Source organism: Bubalus bubalis, chromosome 3 (assembly GCF_019923935.1).
Source record: "Bubalus bubalis isolate 160015118507 breed Murrah chromosome 3, NDDB_SH_1, whole genome shotgun sequence".
Classification (NCBI taxonomy): Eukaryota; Metazoa; Chordata; class Mammalia; order Artiodactyla; family Bovidae; genus Bubalus; species Bubalus bubalis.
The window spans coordinates 156532781-156556585 of record NC_059159.1 but is presented as its reverse complement, the minus strand read 5'-3'; the positions used below and the strand labels follow the sequence as shown (position 1 = coordinate 156556585).

At 41.7% G+C, this 23805-nt stretch overlaps 1 protein-coding gene across 4 annotated transcripts in view; it reads left to right on the top strand.

The window, feature by feature from the left end:
• Positions 1 to 19663: 19663 nt before the first annotated feature.
• The window catches only part of ABCA1 (ATP binding cassette subfamily A member 1), a 137054-nt gene continuing 132912 nt past the window's right edge, over positions 19664 to 23805 (top strand). For 2 of the 4 annotated variants that reach the window (XM_025282160.3, XM_025282161.3), the window contains exon 1: positions 19697 to 19946. The gene's annotated coding sequence lies outside the window, so the exon portion shown is untranslated. Of the gene's footprint in view, positions 19947 to 23805 lie in introns of all 4 variants that reach the window. The other 2 variants (XM_025282162.3, XM_006069068.4) reach the window with 2 other exon arrangements.

The window sequence follows — 23805 nt, the reverse complement described above, 5'->3', positions numbered from 1 at the left end:
TTTATTCACTACGCCAAAGCCTTTGACTGTGTGGATCACAACAAACTGGAAAATTCTTCAAGAGATGGGAACACCAGACCACCTGACCTGCCTCCTGAGAAATCTGTATGCAGGTCCAGATGGAACAGTTAAAACTGGACATGGAACAACAGACTGGTTCCAAATTGGGAAAGGAGTCTTTCAAGGCTGTATATTGTCACCCTGTTTATTTAACTAAATGCAAAGTACATTATGCAAAATGCCAGGCTAGATGAAGCACAAGCTGGAATCAAGATTGCCGGGAGAAATATCAATAACCTCAGATGTGCAGATGACACCACCCTTATGGCAGAAAGTGAAGAGTAACTAAAGAGTTTCTTGATGAAAGTGAAAGAGGAGAGTGAAAAAGCTGTTTTAAAACTCAACATTCAGAAAACTAAGATCATGGCATGCAGTCCCATCGCTTCATGGCAAATAGATGGGGAAACAATGGAAACGGTGACAGATTTTATTTTGGGGGGGCTCCAAAATCACTGCAGATGGTGAGTGCAGCCATGAAATTAAAAGATGCTTGCTCCTTCGAAGAAAAGCTATGACCAGCCTAGACAGCATATTAAAAAGCAGAGATATTACTTTGCTGACAAAGGTCTGTCTAGTCAAAGCTTTTTTCCAGTAGTCGTTTATGGATGTGAGAGTTGGACCATAAAGAAAGCTGAGTGCCAAAGAACTGATGCCTTTGAACTGTGGTGTTGAAGAAGACTCTTGAGAGTCCCTTGGATTGCAAGGAGATCCAACCAGTCCATCCTAAAGGAGATCAGTCCTGGGTGTTCATTGGAAGGACTTATGTTAAAGCTGAAACTCCAATACTTTGGCCACCTGATGTGAAGAACTGACTCATATGAAAAGATTCTGGGAAAGATTGAAGGCAGGAGGAGAAGGGGTTGACAGAGGATGAGATGGTTGGATGGCATCACTGACTCAACAGACATGAATGTGAACAAGCTCTGGGAGTTGGTGATGAACAGGGCAGTCTGGCGTCATTGGGGTCGCAAAGAGTTGGAAACAACTGAGCAACTGAAATGAACTGAACTGAACTGGAACAAACTCAAAAATGCCTCTTACAGCTATCTGCTTATTCCCTGATAGACTGATTTCTATCCCGTGCTTGTAACTGACACCGTTTTTATTATTTTTACTCCCCACAGAGTTGGCCAGCTGTTGTTTCAGAAAGTTAAATGTCTTGCCTCCAGTGTAGTTATTACGGCATGGTGTCACTGCTTTTGAAAGTAAAAAGTCCACCTCCCCCATGCCATAATCTGGGGGCCCTAGGCTGAGACTTCTCCAAGTGAGCAGCCTCTCCTGGCCCAGGTTTTGATCTGGGTGGTACAGCTGAACTGGCTGTGAACTGTCCATTCATTTCTTATTAGCAGCCAGGCTGGACAGTGATCAAACAAGACCAGTCTGATGATACAACAGACTGCTCTGTTTCAGAAGTATTTTTTAAGGAAGGATGTTGTCCTGAGGCTGCCCAGCATGGATGCTGAAAGCAAACAAAAATCACATGTGGTCTAATCAGAGGACCAGTGGGAAGGCACAAGATGAAAAAGAAACTTTTTAAAAGCATATTACTAGTTTCTGAATATGCCAATACAACCTAATAACCCAGTAATATCTAATACTTATTGAATGCTGACTATTTATCAGCTATGTTCCAAGTATCTCAATGTATGTTAACTCATTAATCCTTAGCACAAACCAGGGCAGGTACTATTGTTTTCCTTGCTTCATAAATGACAAAACCCAGCCACAGAAATGGAAAATAACTTGACCATCCAGCTGCTGAAGGGTCAAAACTGGGATTTGAAAGCAGACCATTTAGTTTCAATGTTCACACTAATGGCTATACTTCTTTAAGAACAGGAATGTTTTTGTCTGTTTTGCAAATGTAGAAAAGGAATGTTGTTCATTTTAACTATTTCAGGCCAAATTAGAAGTGGAGGAGATATAAGGAAGAAAACCTGTTTTTTCTTTTTTCTTCGTATTTATATGGGATGATGGCAGTGAACCAAGTGTGGTAATCACTCCACAGTATGTGTAAGTCAACTCACTATGTTGTACACCTTGCGGTGTCACGTGTTAGTCACTCAGTTGTGTCCGACTCTTTGTGACCCCACGGACTATAGACTGCCAGGCTCCTCTGTCCATGGAATTTCCCAGGAAAGAATACTGGAGTGGGTTGCTATTCCCTTCTCCAGGGTATCTTCCCTACTCAGGGATCGAACCTGAGTCTCCTGCATTGCAGGCAGATTCTTTACCATCTGAGCCACCAGGGATACACCTTAAACGTACACAGTGCTGCATGTCAGTTATATTTTAATAAAACCGAAAGAACGAAGGAAAATAGAGGAAGAGAGTTGAACCAAGTGAAGGCTCCAGTGAACCAAGCCTTGTGGCAGAGCGTCTCAGCCCTCTTGAGCTGGTCTTGTCCAGCCTCTGTGCCTTGTGTGCTGCCACCAGAGCTGCGTGACTTTCCTGAGCTCCGGCCGTGATAGGAGACTGTCTGTACCCATCTTGATTTGTTCAACTCCCGGTAATTTTATGCCTTTATACACCCTCCCTGGAAAGCTTTTCTTCCATCTATGCTTGGTGAAATTGTCAGCCTTTTAGACTCAGCTCAAATGTTTTAACTCCTTTTTGACACTTTCTCAGACTTTTCATAGTAGCACCAAGTACCCAGGTGATACTAAAGAACCTGCCTGCCAATTCAGGAGACATGAGAGACGTGGGTTCAATCCTTGGGTTTGGAAGATTCCTTGGAAGAGGGCATGGCAACCCACTGTAGTGCACTTGCCTGGAGACTCCCAATGACAGAGAAGCCTGGTGAGCTACAGTCCATAGTGTTGCAAAGGGTTGCACATGATTGAAGTGACTTAGCACGCAGACTTTGTATCCTGGGTTGTTGCTTGTTTGTGCTTCCTCATCACCTGGCTTATCCCTTTATCAAAGCTTGTTAAAAAACAAAAGTTCAACTGAGTAATTGTGAAGATCTAATTGATTTTATTGGGCAGTTCGTGAATGGGGCCGCATCCCATCTAGCAAGTAGATGGGCACTCTGAGGGGGTTATACAGAATAGAAGGCTTTTATAGGAAGAAGGGTGGGGCAAGGGAGCTATTAGCAAAAGGAAAGAAAGATTTATTTTTTTGGATAGGAAATCTTTTTGGTGGGATGTGGAAAGGAAACAGCAAATTTTATCATGCAGACTCACTCTTCTTGTCTTAGGTGTAGAGAGGGTGTAGATTACTTCATTGGTGCTGAATAGAAAACTTCAGATGGGTTGACTGAGTACATTTCTGGTGTAAGTTGAAACTGCAATTAGGTTAGATGTTAAATCTAGGTTTGGTATCATGGGTACAAGTAACACCATTTGGGCCTATGTTTTTTGTTGTTGTTTGGTTTTGGTTATTTATTAACAGTTTGTTTCAGGTAATGTTGAAATTGTTTTCTCTCTCCTTACTAAACTGCTTCAAAGAGCTTAGTGGGCTCCTTCAAATCATGGTAGCATCTAGCAAAAAGTGTGCTATAAATGTTTCTTGAAAAACAAGTCTAAAGGAAGTATTTCTATAAGCAAATAGGGTAGGGGATCCCCAGAGAAAGAGAATTAGGCATGACTTTCTTTACATAAGATAAGCCAATTTTGGCCTAAGCCATTTTGTGATCTAAACCTGGCCAAAGTGTTTGCCCTTGAGCTAGTCTCAATAAATCTTAAGGGAAGTGAAGGAATACAGGAACAAAGGAAAAACAGTCAAGAAACTAGAATTTAGCAATAAAACAAAACCCTAGATGGCTCAGATGGTAAAGAATCTGCCTGTAGTACAGGAGACCCAGGTTCAATCCCTGGGTCAGGAAGATCCCCTGGAGGAGGAAATGGCTACTCACTCCAGTATTCTTGGCTGGAGAATTCCACGGACGGGCTATAGTCCATGGGGTCGCAAAGCGTCAGACACAACTGAGTGACTAACATTCTCTCTCACTCTAATTCCTCCTCAAAGGACATACATCAGAATCTGATACACATCTTTGAGTTCTGCAGGAACTAAGGTTCCCACCTGAGTGGAGACTGGTAACTACATCTTGAGATCCTAGACTGGTCAGAACCTGAGGAATAATGATGCTGATCTATTCTGACCCTCCTGACTTCAGTCAACTAAAGCTTGTACTCTGTCGACCTTTGCCCCAGTTCTAAGCTGAAGTGTCCTCTGTCCAAACCCCTTCATGAAGGTGCATGTACCATTAGCTTAAAACTTCCCCAGTTCTGCCATGGGAAAGATCCCTGCTGTTCTCTTTATTTGCTGCAAGTAATAAATCCGTCTTCACTTTTATGGCTTGACACCCACTAAGAGGTGAACCCAGTTTTCAGGTAACATTCCCATCATTAGATAACAATGGGCATTCAGAGATTCTGTCTTCAGGCTTATGTAAAGAACTTAATTTTTGGTTCTGATTATCCTAGTAGTTTTGTCAATCCTTTCACTTATTTTGGCTTGTTTGCATAAATTATTGACATTTTATAAATATTTGACTCTTTGATAATGAGATTATACTAACATACAAATTAAGCAGTGACTCTAATGATGGTGATGTTGATGATAAAGCATATATATATGTATGTATATATATACACACACAAGTAACACCCTTATTTTCAGGATCAGCTGTAACACCCTCCCTTTTCATTTTACCAGGTAGGCAGGTATTCAGGTAAAACCTGTTGGAAGATATGCTGTTCCTATCCTGGACTTGACAGGAGTTTGGAATTTTTGACATAACTAATGAGCCTTGGAGGTTCTTAGAGTCTTTAAAGAGAGATTTGAGCATAATTTATAAAATGTAGAGAAACCATTGCTTGATTTTACTAAAGAGTGAAAATGACAATTGATTATAATTTCTGCCTTTGCTTGAAGTATAGCTCTACTGTTTTCCTAAACAGTTGCTGATCTCATCAAGGACGCTTGGCTCCTTGTGACTCAGGCCCCTCAACTTCGTTTATCTTTCCTTCTCCTCCATCAGAGAGTTACCATCTCCTGCTGCAATGCTTTCATAGTTGGTCATCTGCTTTGCTGCAGATCCTTATAAGACTCCTTCTTCAATCATAGTTTTTCTTTACTATGTTCAGTTTACTCTATTGTATATTAATATTTTTCTCTTCTATAGTTTGTTTCCTTAGTTCTCCCCAACACTGGACCCCCTGCCTTGGAACCATCTTTGTGTTTATCCTTCAGATCACCTTTAAGGCCATCTCTGCTTAGCTCAGTGTTAATCCTATTTAGTCACTAAAACTGTTCTTTGAGGTATGCAGCATCTAAATCAGGACTTCTAGTCATTAACTCTTGATTTAATTTAAAAGGTCATTTTCTTTTTCTTGGGGTTGGGGTTTTTTTGGGGAAGGAGATGGAATTTTTAGCAAAGTTTCACCAGGAAGAGCCTGTCTCCACTCTCACCTCTGTCCTTCTCCAATCAGAACAATCTCCTTACCCATGAAATGTCTTGGCTGTTTTACTTTAAAGCTCAGCAGAACATTTTACGTAATGTTTTGATGTGGCTGTAGAAAATTGATCCCTGCTGATAGAGAAATATTTTTGAAAAAAAGCTTTCATTTTCAAACAATGAGTGTAAACTGGCTGCCCTGACCTTTACCCCACTTCCGAGACTCTCCCCACAGAGCTGGGGTGAAGGAGACTGGGTGAAAATAAATCAAATGTTTAGTAATTTATATGAGTGTTTGAAGAAATTTTATTGACTATTTCCATAATCTTGAAATGTAGAAAGAATCTGTAAACATCAGAGCCAAAAACCCTAAAGGAAAAGATTTATAGACTTAACAAAGTTAAAAAAAAGATGACAATCTTGGAAAAGTATTTGTAATACGAGTAGCATTTGAGGAGTTAAAACACTTGGTTTACAAGAGTTTAACAAAGAAGAAAAGGATGAACACTAGGATACAAAAATGTCAATAAATATATGAAAAGATGTTCAATCTTATTAGTAATCAAAGAAAATATAAATCAAAACAATAGTAAATTAGATTGGATTTAATTTTAACACTGATAAAAATGTTGATAAAAGGATGAAGAACTAGGCATATTCATACCAATATACACCTATTAGAAAGTCTAAAGTAAAAAATTCTGACATTATCTAGTGCTTCCCCTCCTAATACAGTGGCATATATACATTTAAAATGGTATAATCAAAATGTCCATAACATATTACTTAGTGAGAATAATTTCCAAATTATTAGTAATATGCAAATATATCAGTTTAGTCAGTTCAGTCACTTAGTCATGTCTGACTGACTGTGACTCCATGGACTGCAGCACGCCAGGCCTCCCTGTCCATCACCACCCACTCCTGGAGCTTACTCAAACGCATGTCCATTGAGTTGGTGATGCCATCCACCCATCTCATCCTCTGTTGTCCCCTTCTCTTCCCATCTTCAATCTTTCCCAGCACCAGGGTCTTTTCCAATGAATCAGTTCTTCCACATCAGGTGGCCAAAGTATTGGAGTTTCAGCTTCAGCATCAGTCCTTCCAATGAATATTCAGGACTGATTTCCTTTAGGATGGACTGGTTGGATCTCCTTGCAGTCCAAGGGACTCTCAAGAGTCTTCTCCAACACCACAGTTCAAAAGCATCAATTCTTTGGCACTCAGCTTTCTTTATAGTCCAACTCTCACATCCATACATGACTACTGGAAAAACCAAAGCTTTGACTAGATGGACTTTCGTTGGAAGTATTGTCTCTGCTTTTTAATATGCTGTCTAGGTTGGTCATAACTTTTCTTCCAAGGAGCAAGCATCTTTTAATTTCATGGTTGCAATCACCATCTGCAGTGATTTTGGAACCCCCCAAAATAAAGACTGTCACTGTTTCCACTGTTTCCCCATCTATTTGTCATGAATTGATGGGACCAAATGCCATGACCTTAGTTTTCTGAATGTGAGTTTTAAACCAACTTTTTCACTTTCCTCTTTTACTTTCATCATGAGGCTCTTTGTTCTTCTTGCCATAAGGCTGGTGTCAAATATATGTTTGACATATATGTGTGTGTGTGTGTGTGTGTGTGTGCATGTGCACTCAGTCATGTCTGACTCTTTGCAAACCATGGACTGTAGCCTGCCAGGCTTCTCTGTCCATGGAATTTTCCAGGGAAGTATACTAGAGTGGGTGGCCATTTGCTACTCCAATGTTTATATAAAGTATGTTTATGTAAAAATCATTTACAAATAATATATATGGCATGAAACTGTTTTGCAAAATGAGAAATATTGGGTTGGTCAAAAAGGTCGTTTGCATTTTTCTATAATATCTTACAGAAAAACCCAAATGAAGTTCCTGGCCAACCCATTGTATGTCCAAATACACATTTATTCACTGAAAAAATATCTGGAAGAATGTACACCAGGCACATTGACAGAAGTCATCTCTGGGTAGTGGGATTATAGTGATTCTAACTCTCTTCTTTGTACCTTTTTCATAGTCTTTTAATCTTTATACTTTTTATAGCCTGAACATTTGACTATGAGCATGTATTATGTACTTTTAACATTTATTTTGACTTTTACAAAAACCCATGCAAAAGTTTAAGGTTTTAGTTTTAGATCCTGACAAAATTTTCCCAAGTCAAAGCAGACGTATTCAAACATGACATACTCCACAAAAGTATCCTGACCAAATCTACTATAAAAGAGACAGCATTTGGCTGTTTATTGCTAGGACTGCTGACACTAGCAATATTATTTCCACTGTTGAACTTTTCACCCTCCAGATATGTGTGGGTCACTAACACACTTCCTCATCTTGAGGAGTTGTCTTTGATATTTGAAATGTAATTCTTAGACTCAAGGACCATAACCTCAAGGTGTTTATATGGTTAAAAACCAAAATGCATCTTGTTTAGTATAAAGTATGATTCTATGTATATGGTGATTGGGAAGATAAAATGGAAAGATTATCTGTTACTAAATTTATAAATTATGTCCTGATAGATTGATGGTTGATTTAAATATAGCTTCTTGTCAAGCATCTGTTTTTAGAATTGAATTACTATGACTCTACAGTTTCCTTGAAGTCTCATAGTCTCAAATTTCTGTTTGCCTTTGTATGGTTTTAAGAAAATGAAGAGTGAAAATGCACATTTAATTTTCATTGTATCATATTTTATATGACACACTGTAGTCATTGCATAGAAATATAAGGTGACAAACAACTTGCCCAAGAAATAATTGTCATTACCTCATTGAATCTTAAGTCATTCAGAACCGTGTCCCACATACTGAAGATTCGTTTGGGAATGCTTTTGTTTCCCCAGCTGCCCTCTTCTCCAGCTTTGCCTTATTGACCACCTCCAGTGGAGTGCTGACTATTTTTCATCTTGCTTTCTATGTTTATCTCCAGGGTTTAATTCAATAAACAAAGTGGCTTGGATCAAACTTTGGGCTCTCATGGGTTTGGAATGTGTTCTTTGGTCTCAGTTTTAGTTACCAAAAGGGAGTGTTGTTTCTGACCTCTCTGACTCTTCCCTGCTGATTTTACTAGGCCTTTGATACTAGTAAAGGGTGAGATTTTTGAGGAGGTGGTCTTGCTTTTGTTAGAGATGGTACTGCCTTTTATTGCTTTGTGACTCAAGTTGTGTTCAGTTACAATCCCAAAGGTGTTAAAAAATCAAATTAAAAGTAGCAAAAGTAGAAACCAAGGTTTTGATCTTTAAGGAAACATGTGACTCATTATTGATGCAAAGATAGCAAATAAGAACCCCCATCTAGCTTTCGTTTTGCCAAGATTTAGGTCATTCATTGCCGACTACACTGACAAGCTCCACCACTTGTCCCAACAGGTTCTCAGGGTGTACAGTGGACTAGCCTCTCCCCTCTATCATACTCCCCCAGGAACTTCCAGGTCAAAGGGCCACAAACTCAGAAGACTATAGGAGCTGGGCAGGTAGTGCAGAAGAGTAAATAAGAAAAACAGGAATTAGTGGGGATTTGGCCAAGGTAGAGACGGCATGTTCCACCTAGAGACACTTCTTTTTTTTGGACAGAGAGCCTCTTTTTTTTTTTTTTTGAAGATTTATTTATTTGATTTTTGACTGTGCTGGGTCTTTGTTGCTACACGCAGACTTTCTCCAGTTGCAGCAAGCAGGGGCTACTCTTCATTGCAGTGCTCGGGCTTCTTACTGAAGTGGCTTTTCTTGTTGCGGAGCCCGGGCTCTAGGCATGTGGGCTTCAATAGTTGGGGCACATGGGCTCAGTAGCTGTGGTGCACGGATTTAGTTGCTCCATGGCATGTGGGATCTTCCCAGACCAGGGATATAACATAATAAATGCCTGCATTGGCAGGCAGATCCTTAAGCCCTAGACCATTGGGAAAGTCCTCGAGAAAACCTTTTCTCAGTATCAGCCAGTTATTGCTATGTGGGAATAGGCCTTGGGTGATCAGAGCTTCCACCTTTTTAAGAGGAGCAAGAAATAAATATTTTTGTGTGACATTTCCAATCTCATCAACCATTTCCAATGAAATACCAGCACACTTTAGCCCAAACCATGTGTCTGAGAGCTGGATGTGACTATGGGCTGCCAGTGTGCAACTTCTGATAAAAACTCAAGTGCATAAACTTTGGGTGTCCAAAAGCAGGGTACTCATGGAGGCTGTTTCGAGGTCAGGACCAGCACAGATACAATCCCAGCAGTGAACAAGAGTAACATGGGACTTGGAGGCACAAATCAGTGGTACTTCGGTGGTACTGCTGTGTGCTAGTGGACAGGGCTATTGGATGCTGAAAGTTAGAGCCTAATTGGCTCTTTTTAGATCTCAGTGGAAGCCCCCAGGGCTCTTAGGCAGTTCTGGGGGAGGGAGGAGAAGATGGAAATCTCAAGAAAAAGATACTGGACTTCCTGCTAATAGGCAAGTGGGGATTTGAGTGATTAAATAAAAGATGAAAAAGAGATATGATCGTATTTGAACTGTAAGCTGGCAAAGTAGTTTATACTGGTTAATCTAATTGAAAATATCAATTTAAAAATTCACAGATTGGAATTTTGGAAAGAAGTCATATTTATTACGTTATTATTGGACATTGCAGAAAGTTATATTGTTATTTGAAATAATAATAGTGTAATATAATAAATGGTATTAATAATAACAACAGCTGTGTTTTATTAATTTACTTTCACCTTGGAGCATGTGGGATCTTAGTTCTGACCAGGGATCAAACCTCGTGCCCCCTGCAGTGGAAGCAGGGAGTCCTAACCACTGGACTGCCAAGGAATTCCCAATAATAGTTGTCTTTTTTTGAGCTCTTACCATGTGCCAGGCACAGTACAAGCACTTCACATGTACTAACTCACCTAATACCCATAGAAGCTGTAAGAGGTAGGTTCTACTATTATTATCTACCATTGACAGATAAGTAAACTGAGACACAGAGAAGTGAAGTAACATGCCCAAGGACACACAGACACATTAGACAAATAAGGAATTTTCACTTAGCACTGTACTCCTGCTGCTGCTAAGTCACTTCAGTCATGTCCGACTCTGTGACCCCATAGACGGCAGCCCACCAGGCTCTCCTGTCCCTGGGATTCTTCAGGCAAGAACACTGGAGTGAGTTGCCATTTCCTTCTCCAGTGCATGAAAGTGAAAAGTGAAAGGGAAGTCGCTCAGTCGTGTCCGACCCTTAGTGACCCCATGGACTGCAGCCTACCAGGCTCCTCCATCCATGGGATTTTCCAGGCAAGAGTACTGGAGTGGGGTGCCATTGCCTTCTCCGACTAGGTTTGGTTTAAAATCCTCTCACTTTCACTTTTCATTTTCATGCATTGGAGAAGGCACTGGCAACCCACTCCAGTACTCTTGCCTGGAGAATCCCAGGGACAGGGTAGCTGGTGGGCTGCCATCTATGGGGTCACACAGAGTTGGACACAACTGAAGCGACTTAGCAGCAGCAGCAGCACTTATTTATAAAGATACTCACCAAAAAGTTCTGTCTTAACCATTTTATCTTTCCATATTCTCTTCTGTTCATTACTGAGTGTACATTCTTCTAAAATACATTAGAGTTTACTGTTTCCATACGGTAATTTATGGTTTGCCTTTCTGCAGTTGTAAACTATCTCCTCACTGCTAATCTACAGACTCCATCTTTAATGCCATTTTCCTTAGGTAAAAAATAGCATATACTTATCCTAGAAATTTTGTAAAATACAGACACGTATGACAAAATTTCTCCTAATTCCACCATCCACAGGAAATTGCTGTTAACCTTTAGGTGACATTCTTTCCATTCCTTTCTTTTTTTTTTTTTTTCTTTTTTTTTTTCCATTCCTTTCTATGCACATATATATTCAATAGAAAAGACTACAAATATACTACTATTTTTACAGACTATGAATCATATTTACACATAACTATTAGCTTTGCTTTTTTCAGTTAACATTTGTCACACGCCATTTCCCATATCTCTATGTTCGAAAACATTATTTTTATTTTTAATGGCTATACAGGATTCTATCATATGAGTTTACCAGAATTTACTTTAGAATCTTTTAACCATTAGATGATTAACTATTTTAAAAATACTCACTCATGGGGATCTTCGCTGGTAGTCCGGGAGCTAAGACTCTGCGCTCCCAATGCAGGGGGCTAGGGTTCAATCTTTGATCAGGGAACTAGATCCCACACGCGCAACTAAGAGTTGGCATGCCACAACTATGATTCTGCATGCTGCAAATACAAAGGTCCAATATGCCACAACAGAGATTGAATATCCCAAGTTCTGCAAGTAAGACCAAGTGCAGCCAAATAAATCAATATTAAAAAAAAAAAAGCTCACTTCTGGAGAAAACATAGTGGCAAACATAAGTCTCTAACCGGATTTTTGGACATTTCCCTAGGGTAAATTCCTCCAAGTAAAATTAATGGGTCAGTAGTTCTTCACATATGTTGCTACACTGCCTGTCAGAATGTTGGGCCAATTCACATGCCACCCTCAGTTTTTATGATCTTCACTTTTGCAGCACTTTCCTATTTTCTTAACCTCTGAGTTTATTTCCTTATTTGTCAGAACTGGACCCTCCACTGAGCTTTCTTTTCTCATCCTAGCAGTGTGCTGAGGGCCTCCCATCTCCAGCAGTAAGTAGACAGATGTGGGGACTTCCTGCTGCTGAGCTCTGTAGGGCAAAAGAGTCAATCCAGAGGAACCAGCTTTAGGCTCAGCTCTGTGGGAAGCCCTAGGCATCTGGGAATGGAGCTCATCCCCCACTAACTTACATACTGTGGATAATTCTGCAAGGGGAGGTTTTTGGGACAAGTAACTGGGCTAAGAAATTGCTCAGATTTCACTGGACATCAGTCACTGGAGGCATGGCAACAAAGAAGGGAAATGAAGGTCTGCTTCCATGGCCTGGTCACAGCACAACATCTGGACCGTGTTGTCTTTGAAGAGGCACAAACATTCCTTCTGTCTAAACAACCTCAGAAGCTATGAAAGGCACTGGTGCAAGGACAAGTCAAACCAACACAAGACCACCAAGGGGACAATAAAGGGAAGACCTTGCACTCCTAAAAGGACTGTCTTCAAAATGCTGAAGTGGAAAAAGAGGCTTGCCTCTCCAGCAGCGCAAAAGAGAACGGTAATCTGGAACATTTCCTAGGATTTCTTTGTTTTTTAATGACTTATTCTCTTATTAATATGTCAGAGAGAAAAAATTCTCCTGGCTAAGAAATAATGGCCCCTAACCCCAGAAATCACAGCCCGCAAAATGGATTCTTAAGTGTCAAAAAAGCATTCTGGATGAGGAGAGAAGAACACAAATACATCACTTCTGTTATAAAAAATGATTAATTTCTTTTAATCCCCAGAGTCCAATTATTTTCTTTTCAAATTTAAGGGTATTGTCTGCACTATTAATTAAGGGTTCAGTTCAGTTCAGTCCCTCAGTCGTGTCTGACTCTGCAACCCCATGAACCGCAGCCAGGCCTCCCTGTCCATCACCAACTGCTGGAGTCTACCCAAACCCATGTCCATTGAGTTGGTGATGCCATCCACCCATCTCATCCTTTGTCATCTCCTTTTCCTCCTGCCCTCAATCTTTCCCAGCATCAGGGTCTTTTCAAATGAGTCAGCTCTTTGCATCAGGTGGCCAGAGTATTGGAGTTTCAGCTTCAACATCAGTCCTTCCAATGAACACCCAGGACTGATCTCCTTTAGGATGGACTGGTTGGATCTCCTTGCAGTCCAAAGGACTCTCAAGAGTCTCCTCCAACACCACAGTTCAAAAGCATCAATTCTGCGCTCAGCTTTCTTTATAGTCCAACTCTCACATCCATGCCTGACCACAGGAGAAACCATAGCCTTGACTAGATGGACCTTTGTTGTCAAAGTAATGTCTCTGCTTTTTAATATGCTGTCTAGGTTGGTCATAACTTTCCTTCCAAGGAGTAAGCGTCTTTTAATTTCATGGCTGCAGTCACCATCTGCAGTGATTTTGGAGCCCCCCAAAATAAAGTCTGACACTGTTTCCACTGTTTCCCCATCTATTTCCCATGAAGTGATGGGACCAGATGCCATGATCTTAGTTTTCTGAATGTTGAGTTTTGAGCCAACTTTTTCACTCTCCTCTTTCACTTTCATCAGGAGGGTAGTTACCTATTAACTTGAGTACTTAAAAAATATCTATCTATAGTATTTCTTTCTCTCTTTCATCTACTCTCTACCCCATATATTTTTTTATCTAATGAATTCTAATCCTCTCTCTTCTCTGTCCCTTTTGTCTCCTGCTTCTTGAAAAATAGCACAGCAGAGTTAGTTATTTAATCCCATTGCTCTCCTTCAATAATCTTATACAGGAGGCCAGGGATGGAGATGAGAAGAAAAATTTTCAAGTAAGGGAACTATATGAGATACAGTGTTTGTGGAGTGGGAAGTGGGCAGAAGGAAGAAAGGAATGGGGAAATGGAGAAGATCCAAAGGCCTTCTGTGTAATGTTTGCAAAAGTCTTTGTAGGTTTTCTAAAGGAACTTTGAGGGATTGCTTCTTTGTAAGCAATGGAGAACCATAGGAAGTTTTTTGGAGGGGAGATTTGATTAGATACTTTTTGGCTTTGTGTTGATTTGATTAGATTTTTCCCTTCAAGCAAAAATTACTCGATCATGGCAGGAAAGATAAATAGGAAGAAGAAGAAACTAAAGGTAGGGATAACAATTTGGAGGTTACCCAGAACTTTGGCATGATTTTAGACAAGTGAGGATGAAGAGGACAGGGCAGAGTAAAGAGATATTTAGGAGATTCAATTGGCTTGGGTGCTTTTTAGAATGAGAAGAAAAAGATGGGGACACAGAGAGGAAAAGTCAAACAAGTATGACTATAATTTTCCACAGTCAATATGTGGATCCATCATTGAATGAAATTAAAACACAAGATGCATATGGAGGAGGGAGATTTGAAGGGAAGATTAAAAAATTGGTTTGCGATTTAGTTGCAGAATATCTTGTTCAGTGTTGTGCTGGTAAATGTTAAAACTGGCTTTCCAAAAATAAAGAAAAAAGAGAGACTGAAAGACAGGAAGAAAGGAAAGCCCTGATTGTATCAGATTTCAGTGGTGTTAATATTCCCATGATGGGCCGATTGTAAGTTCACTCTATGAAAGTTACTTATTGCAGAGTCGGGAAGAGATGTACATACACAGTAAGCAATTATGAGCTGGAATGAGCGCACCACTGGTCTTGCTGGATGCTCCATGCTGTATGGGGGGGCACCATCCCAGAGCACAGCAAGGAGGTGAGAGCTGGGGATACCCAGTTTACCTGAAGCCAAGGGAGTGGATTGTGTTAAAAAAAAAAGAGAGAGAAAAAACCAGTATTAGGAGACATTATATAAGGACAGAGAAAGTCAGGGAAAGAGTTATGAAAGAGGCAGGAGAGTCAGAAGAGAACCACATTCAGGAAATTCAAGAGAACTAGATTCAGGAAGGAAGATGTCATTAATGTTGAATACCAGAGATCAGGTAGCCCAGGGACTTAAAGGAGATCATCAGCGTTACCCATTCAGTGGTCTTCCTGTGCTTGAGGTATTTTCTATTTTTCTACATGAAAATACTTTATAATGATAAGAATGAAAGCATATATACCACTCTCTCTCTTTTTGAGAAAGTCATTAATGGATCTGGAAAGTGGTGGGGGCCAAAGTTTGCCTGAAATGGGCTGGAGACTGAATAAAAGAGAGGGATTACTGAAGAAATTTTTTCAGCAGTTTGGCTCTTAAAAGCAGGAGAGCTTGAAGGGAGAAAGGTTAGAAGGATGGCTTTTAAAAAGAATTATAGTTCATTGATCAACCGGTAAATCAGGGGAATATATCTCTCTATAATCCAGACTAACTGGTTCATCTCAATGACAAGCAGAACAAACTCAGGACCAGAAGCAGTAATGGTTTTGAATCTTGCATGTGTCAATAAGAGTCACATTAATAAAGAAGGGGATTGTACTGGTCTGATTATGTTGAACTTGTAATATTGAAAGCTTATGCAATACCTGGTTTACTCCACAAATAATGGTGATTCCTTTTCTTTTTCTTTTTTTACTATCTTTAGCTTGAAAATTTGCTTCTAACCATGTATTGGAATTAAACTGACTCAAATATGAACTGTAGGTCCTTTAATTCCACTTTACATAAAAGAAGAATTGTCTTTTTTTCTTCGTTAATTTTGAGGCACCTGTCATTCTTCAGGAATTCTCAAAAAGCCCAGCTATCAGGTCTTCTTAATTGTAACAAGTTCTGTTAAGGAAATTATTTTTAGAATACTTTCTGTTTTATTCTTCATTGACTTCCGATAATTCTCTTTTTTTCCCCCAGAGTTTCCAGGAATCAAACAGCATGGTATGCATACCAAAAATACATGTGTGATGAAAATAATTTATATTTTAAATAATTTTTACATGCACATTTATATGGGGGCTTCCCTAGTAGCTCAGCTGATAAAGAATCCTCCTGCAATGTGGGAGACCTGGGTTCAATCCCTGGGTTGGGAAGATCTCCTGGAGAAGGGCATGGCAATCCACTCCAGTATTCCTGCCTGGAGAATCCTCATGGACAGAGGAGCCTGGCAGGTTACAGGCTATGGGGTTTGCAAAGAGTTGGACATGACTAAGTGACTAAGTACACTTATGTGAACCAGCTAACGAGTGTTATATATCAAAGCAATTTCCAAGCAAAGCCTTTTGGGTAATTCCTAATTTAAAAGGTCTCAATAGAATGATAATCTATAGAGCCATGACCTCTACCAGGGTCTCTAAGACCACAGCTACCTGAATTCTGTAATTAGAAGATGCCAGAGTCATGTCAGAGTAGAACTTCAAGACACTCAGCCTGCACTGCCAGAATCAGCTTCGCCAGAGATAGCAATGAAGAAGGGCCATTCTGCTTATTTGGAAAGAGTCACCTAGGGTGGAGACCTGGAGTGTTGGTGTCGGTGTTAGCAGGAACTGAAGGACTTGGGGGGAAGCCTACTGAAGCATACTCAGGAACAAATTGACCTGTGACATTTGAGGGAGAGAAATTCACACTTTTATACTCCCCCAAGGGACACATTCTTTTAACCTCTAGCTTTTGAAATTCAGCATTTTTTTTTCATATGAACCTATCATACTCGCAAAGGGTGGGCTTGATGAAGGCAGAATTAGGTGATTGTGTCCCTTGGCCAAATCACTTAGTCTCTTTGGGGATTTAGGCTCTTTTATTGGTAGAAACGAACACAGCTGATAAGCTTATTTCAGACATTACAGTGTGTACTGAGATGAGCAGATTCTTGATACCATAAGGTTATTCTCAGTTAGAAATGATTACATTTGACTTTGGGGCCATCAGTTCAGTTCAGTTCTGTCGCTCAGTTGTGTCCAACTCTTTGTGACCCCATGAATCGCAGCACACCAGGCTTCCCTGTCCATCACCAACTCCCGGACTTCACTCAAACGCACATCCATTGAGTCAGTGATGCCATCCAGCCATCTCATCCTCTGTCATCCCCTTTTCCTCCTGCCCCCAATCCCTCCCAGCATCAGGGTCTTTTCCAATGAGTCAACTCTTCACGTGAGGTGGCCAAAGTACTGGAGTTTCAGCTTTAGCATCATTCCTTCCAAAGAACACCCAGAGCTAATCTCCTTTAGAATGGACTGGTTGGATCTCCTTGCAGTCTAAGGGACTCTCAAGAGTCTTCTCCAATACCACAGTTCAAAAGCATCAATTCTTCGGTGCTCAGCTTTTTTCACAGTCCGACTCTCACATCCATACATGACCACTGAAAAAACCATAGCCTTGACTAGACAGACCTTTATTGGCAAAGTAATGTCTCTGCTTTTTAATATGCTATCTAGGTTGGTCATAACTTTCCTTCCAAGGAGTAAGTGTCTTTTAATTTCATGGCTGCAGTCACCACTTGCAGTGATTTTGGAGCCCAAAGAAATAAAATCTGACACTGTTTCCACTGTTTCCCCATCTATTTCCCATGAAGTGATGGGACCAGATGCCATGATCTTTGTTTTCTGAATGTTGAGCTTTAAGCCATAGACCTATGTATTTAGAATCAATGGCTTTCTTCTCTGGTGCTTTCATCTCCTTCTTGGCCTCATCTCCTTTCTCCAACAGCCTATCCTTGTCTCATGTGTACAGGACTTACTGTCAGTCATTCCCCAGGAAAACAACCTGAGGGGTTACTTTAGTAGGGTGCTCTTGGAAACTATAGCCTTCAATTTCAGAAACTGATTCAGAAATGATTCTGGTGGTGGGATTTTAAGCACTGTGATAGGTGGGTGGTGGGGTGGGGTGGGACAGGGGATGGAGAGTCAGAGAGTCATAATCACTTCCACAAATCACACTTGGAGTCATAACACCTCCTCCAGGAGCTTTCCTTTATATCTAGAGGTCAGAGAGATTATTTTGAACTCTTTGCTAGACTTGGAATTTTAAAATTTTGGCATGGAAAATTCTTTATAGGCCATAGTTGGTACCAGAAAATGACATTAATAGGCAGCTATCAACAGGCTCTTAATTTTACGGAGCCATTCTTCCCAGGAGCTCAAATGAACAAAATTTACTTTCAGAAAACTTCATTGAGTCAGGGAGAGCATTTGTATAGTCTCTTTTGTGGATAAAGAAATGGAGGCAGAAAGTTAGTGGATCATGTGGTTGTCAGATTTGACCCTGGAACCTAGGGACCAGGGTCTCCTCTTGTGGGCCCTGGGCTTCAGAAGGTTTGATTGATTCTGGCCCACCTCAAACTTCATCCCTTCCTAAGGATGAATGGTCCACAGGACCCAGGGTCCAGGTCACTAAGTTATGAGTAGCTGAGACCCCAGAATTGTCCTAAGGTCCTTAAATGCTCTTCCAGGTCCTGCATGGGGCTCCTCACTGGATCCATCCTTAGTGTTGACAGAACCACTGACATGTGGACCTGCATTCAAATCATGGTCTGGAGGGGCTTGTGCAGCTGGGGGTCCAGATGCACATCTGCAGGTTCTTCTGAAATATGATGGAACTGAGGATGGGAAGCAAAGTTGTCCAGGAGCCTGCTCTCCTGCTCTACCACTTTCTTGTCAAAACTCAAGTCAAGGCCTAAAGAGTCTGGTTGTGAATCCACCCTTCCCAGTTGCTCCAAAGGTATCTCTGTTAAGTAGGAGGAACTTATTTTCCAGTTTGTTAGCTTTATTTATGAGTTAAATATTAAGAGTTAAAGTATGTGGGCCTCCATTTGTACACTTGCTTCTGTTCCTCAAATGTTATGGGCCCTCTTGCTCTTGACTGTCAAGGCCAAAGCCAGAGGAAGAATCTGGAGAACTGGAATGGTTATGTAATTTTACAAGACTGCGATTCTCTAGCGGTACTTTGCGAACCTGTACAAACCAAAATACAAGCCCACGTGTATTTATCTATTACTGCTGACTGACATGGTGAAAATAAAAAGGAAATTAGTCCACATTGCTCGGTTTTCTGTGGCCTCCCTCCTTCTCCCAGTTTGCCAAGGGAAGGAGAAAGACAGTTTTCAGGGGTCCTCCTGGGACTTGGGAGGCCCCAAATTGGGAACCCCAAAGGCTCTTGAATTCCAAAGTCAGAGTTTGCAGTGGAAAACAAAACCAGCCAATTGTCCAGAGGACTGTCCATCTTCTCCCCACTCTGGGCATTTAAAGGAAAAAAAAGACTAAAGGGTTGGCATCCTTAGGGGTTTTAGCCTCTCTTTCTCTTCCCCTTTCCTCTCCTCTCTCCGCCCCCAAGTCCCTCCAGCTGAGTAAATTAACAAAGGAAACACAAGTTGCTGAAAGAACTAGTTTAGAGAAAGCGATTTTCACTCGTGCTGTTGGCTGCCCTGAACCTGGATGAGAGTCTCTGGAGGGCACAGTCACAAGACCGGCGTTTGCCCCGTTCCTGCGCTGGCGGGCCGGGCTGGGGCGAGGGGCGCGGACCTACGCCGGGGGTAGGCCGGCTGCACCCCACTGGCGCCCTCCGCCCCCAGCCCCGCGCGCCGCTGGACGTCGCCCGTTTAAGGGGCGGGACGCGGCTCCACGTGCTTTCTGCTGAGTGACTGAACTACATAAACAGAGGCCGGGAAGGGGGCGGGGAAGGAGGGAGAGAACAGGCTTTGACCGATAGTAACCCCAGCGCTCAGCGCCGCCGAATCTATAAAAGGAACTAGTCGCGGCAAAACCCCGGTAATTCCGAGGCAGAGTGAGTGCTGCCGGGGCCGGCAGAGACGCGCCGACACCTCTCTCTCCCCGGGCCCAGGTGGGCAGAACAGGGTGCGCCGTGCAACCAGCGCCGCCACAGCCAATTTCTCGGGGTGCTTTGCTCCCTTTACCCCACTTCTTTCCCGAAGGGTTTTTCAAGGGGTTGGGGAAAGAGCCACAAACACAAAAGTGGAAAACAGGTAAGAGTCTCTTCAGCGACTTGGACGTTATTGTTTCGTTTCGGGCCGAGGGGACTTTGGGAAGCTCTGGGTTTCGGGGACTTTAGTCCTAACCCCCACATCTCCTCCTGCAGCACAAACAGGGGCTCATAAATGTGGAGAGGACGTCCTAGGAGGAGCTCTGGCGACCTAAAGACGGGACATCGCTGCGCTCAGGGTTCGCCCGCGGTGGAGCTCGGGGAGCATCTCTGGGCGCGCGGAGACCCGAGCGCAGTAGCTGGGGCGCAGTGGAATCGGGGGCTTCTGGTGGTGCTGGAGGCGCTGCTGCCGGAGTAGGGAGAGTGGCAGGTCTGGCACTGAGCTATTCCCTTTGTTTGGAAGCGCCTGAGCCGGTTGGAACCCTCTGGCTGCGGGTCGGCTGGCGCCCACCGGGAAAAATGCCAGCCGTCAGAATCCCCTCTGTTCCTAAGGAGCTAGTCCGAGTTGGGCTCTGATCTGGGGATAGGTCCCCCGCGCCCCCGGACTGGAGCAGCGCTTTCTGGCTCACCAAGAATGCGAGTGGGAGGTGTCCCAAACAGAGTCCTTAGCGCTAGTGGTCTTTTGAGGCCTCGGGGGCTTTGTTTAGTCAGGGGTTCCTGTTCCATAGTCTCCATACGCTTCCTGGAGCTACTGTCTCTGACGCTGTGGGAGGCTGGGGATGGGGGTGGGGGAGACGCGCAGGGCGGAGGGACGAGAGTTTTGTTTCTTTAACAAACGTTAGAAGGGGGGTCTGCGGAAACCTGGAGCTGAGGTGACCATTCCCCTGCCCACCCCCGACCCCTCCATCTTCCTGCCCTTTGCTGCGTGTCTCTTGGAGCAGCTTCAGACAGGGCACGGATGGAGAAGCTAGGGCGAGACGGTGCAGCAGAATGACCGAGAGTAACCCCGGCGCGCGGTGCAGAGCTCGCAGCTTCGCGGGCGGGCTGTGCTTCGTGGTGGGGGGAGGGAGGGCTGGGCGCCGGCTGCTGGTAGCCACGGAGTGGGGTGGGAACTGATCTACAGCGCCTCCTGGCCGGGTGGCCTGGGAATCGGCTCCTTGGCCGGAGTGAACCCAGGCTGTAAGAGGCTTTGTCGCCTGCTGTGGTTCCGACCGAGATTCGGTGAAAACGGGTGGTTGTAGACTGGGAGGAAACCTGGGGGATCAGGCGAAAGTGCTTCTGCTTGTGTTTTAGAATGCTTCCCAACTCCCAGAGAGTTGCTAAATGGAAGGTTCTTGGGGCGTGGGCCAGTGCTAGGGTTGTGTGTAGGTGCCTGTTTTTCAGCACTCATCAAAAAGAAGGGAATAAACAAGATAAAAGAAAACAGAGGGAGAGAGAGAGAAGGGAAAAGGGAGAGAAAGAAATGTAGCACTGGAAATAATTGGCCCTTGTCTTTTGCAAAAGCGATACCATCAGCTTTTAAAACCAGGACTTTTCGGTGAAACAAGGAAGTGAGTGCGTGGTATATACATTCATATAATAGATGATAAATTTGATATTAAAAAAATTCCTTGGTGATAAAAATCAGCAAGTCACTTCCTAAGGACCGATTCCCACCTCCCATCAAAGAACACCTCATAAAATTTTGCAAGTTCAAAAGCAGAGTTTTAATGGTCCTTTAAACAGTAGTGTGGGATTTCGATCTTTTCAGACAAAATTTAAAACTCAACTAAAGAAGTATAGTTTTTTATCTCCCCTTTTATTTCAGCCCATTTTCCTCATACTTACTACGAAATTAATGGAAGCTTTCTGTTGTTCATGTCATTCTCTTGAGACACTTATCCTAAATCAAAGAAAGTGTGAGAGCAAAGGGAGAAGGTTCTGGAGTAGAACCTCTTCTGATGGTAAATCATTTTCAAGTACAAAGTTTTCCTTGTCAGCCTGTTCCCCAAGAACTCCTTTTTTTTTTTTTTTAAACTTTTAATTTTACTTTTAAGTATAACTGATTAACAATATTTGATAGTTTCAGGTGACAACAAAGGAACTTAGTCACACATACATGTATCCATTCCCAAATGCTCCTTTTATAGGAGCTTTAATGCTTTATGCATTAAGTTAATTCATGATAGAGTTTTGGGAAAACATTAGATACACAGAGCACACTGGTATTTACTTGAGAAAAAGCGATAGAATCAGAGTGACAGGCTTCGATGACCACAGTTCAAGGGGTAAGAATTGCTACTGCAGTCAGAGTAATTCTTGAGCCCCCTTGCAAGGACCATCCTGGTGTTCCAGAATGATGTATCTGATTGTGAAATGGACGCTTGTGATATGTGTCTCCCCTTCAGATGAGTATTTAAAATCTCAGCTCTCAATTTACATCTAAATAGAGGCCTATAATGAACCCTGGACACCTTTTGACTTAGGGCATATTTACAGTTCATGTGAGACTAGCTTAGACTGGAAAAGGGTGATTAGGGTATGATTGTTTCCAACCTCTGCTCTTAATGCTTACATTAAAAAGTCTTAATGCTTACATTATTAAAAATGAATGAAACCAAATGAAACTCAGTGACACAGTTTTTTATCTTCTGTAGTATTTATCTTATATGGAGAGAAGTTGTAATATTTTTTGTTAAAAATTTTTTTAGGGGATCTTCCTTCCCATAAGCTAAGTTGCTTATGCTATATTCCGCATGCTTGTAAGTTGTTAATATCTTTGTATTTTTATTTTCAGCTCCTAAAAAATTAAATGGACATTGTCTTAGATTTCTTAATAACCTCTTCCTTAATTCCTAAACCTCTGACAGTCTAGAAAATTCCAATAGACATGTTGTTTTAGCACTTCTAAAATACTCTAAATTCCAAATACATTTTTATTTACCATCTAGATGGTAAAGAAATAATGGAAATTTAATGCTTTTTATGATTAATTACCTCCATATCAAATTTTAAAGATCTTGCTGAAAATTTGTTTTAATTTAACTGTTCTGGAGGAGGGCTTACACTAAAACTGAAACCTTCTTCATATCTGCTTGTAGAAATTATCATAAGTGTGGAAGTTACTGCAATATTTATTTAATAGACACTGTTAAATAGCACCAGGTGCCAAATACTATTACAAATGCTTTTCAAATACTATTTTAATTTTAACCACAAATCCACCTGTTATCCCTATTTTGCAGACTAAGAAACAGAGAGAGTTTCTGGCCACACACCTTGCAACTGGCAGAACTAAGTCTTGAACCTATCCAGTGAGCCCCAGAGTTCTTTGACTCCCACACTAAGCAGTGAGGTGGTACAGTTCAGTTGCTGTGGTCACAGGACTTTGCGAGGATGCTCGCTGAGTTCTAGTAGATATATCTGCTCTAGCCCTTCACGGAATCTACAGCCTGTATGTTATTTCCCTTGTTGCTGTGAGTGGGCCAGACAAATTCTCTTGAGCGTGTTGGGACATTGATTGCATAGGGATTGCAACACCATGGAAAGGACAGACAGTAAAATTTGCTCAACTTTAGCTCTTGGTTTAAAATAAAAAATTTACTGTTGTTTCAGTCAAATATTTGTAAGTCTATAATGATCGCCAAATCTTTCCCCGTGTAATACATAAAAAATGGATAGACGGTTTGGTTGTAAAAGGATAAGGAACAAAAGAAAAAGGGAAGGGAACCGTTAGCTTAGCTGTCAATCTTTGGCGAATTTTTTAAATTGCTTATTGTACAATATGATTTCTGTTTGTTTTATCCCTCAGTATGTCAGAGACCTTCTGAAATAACCTGTTTTTCTGTTACTGACGTTACTGTCTAGAAATCAAATTTAGCTCTTTTCTTATGGCATCTTTCTCTGAGCAAATACATTTTCAAAGTCAGCTTAAATAAAGGTGAGACAGAATGGGAAACTTCTTATTAAATTGGTGTAGCACC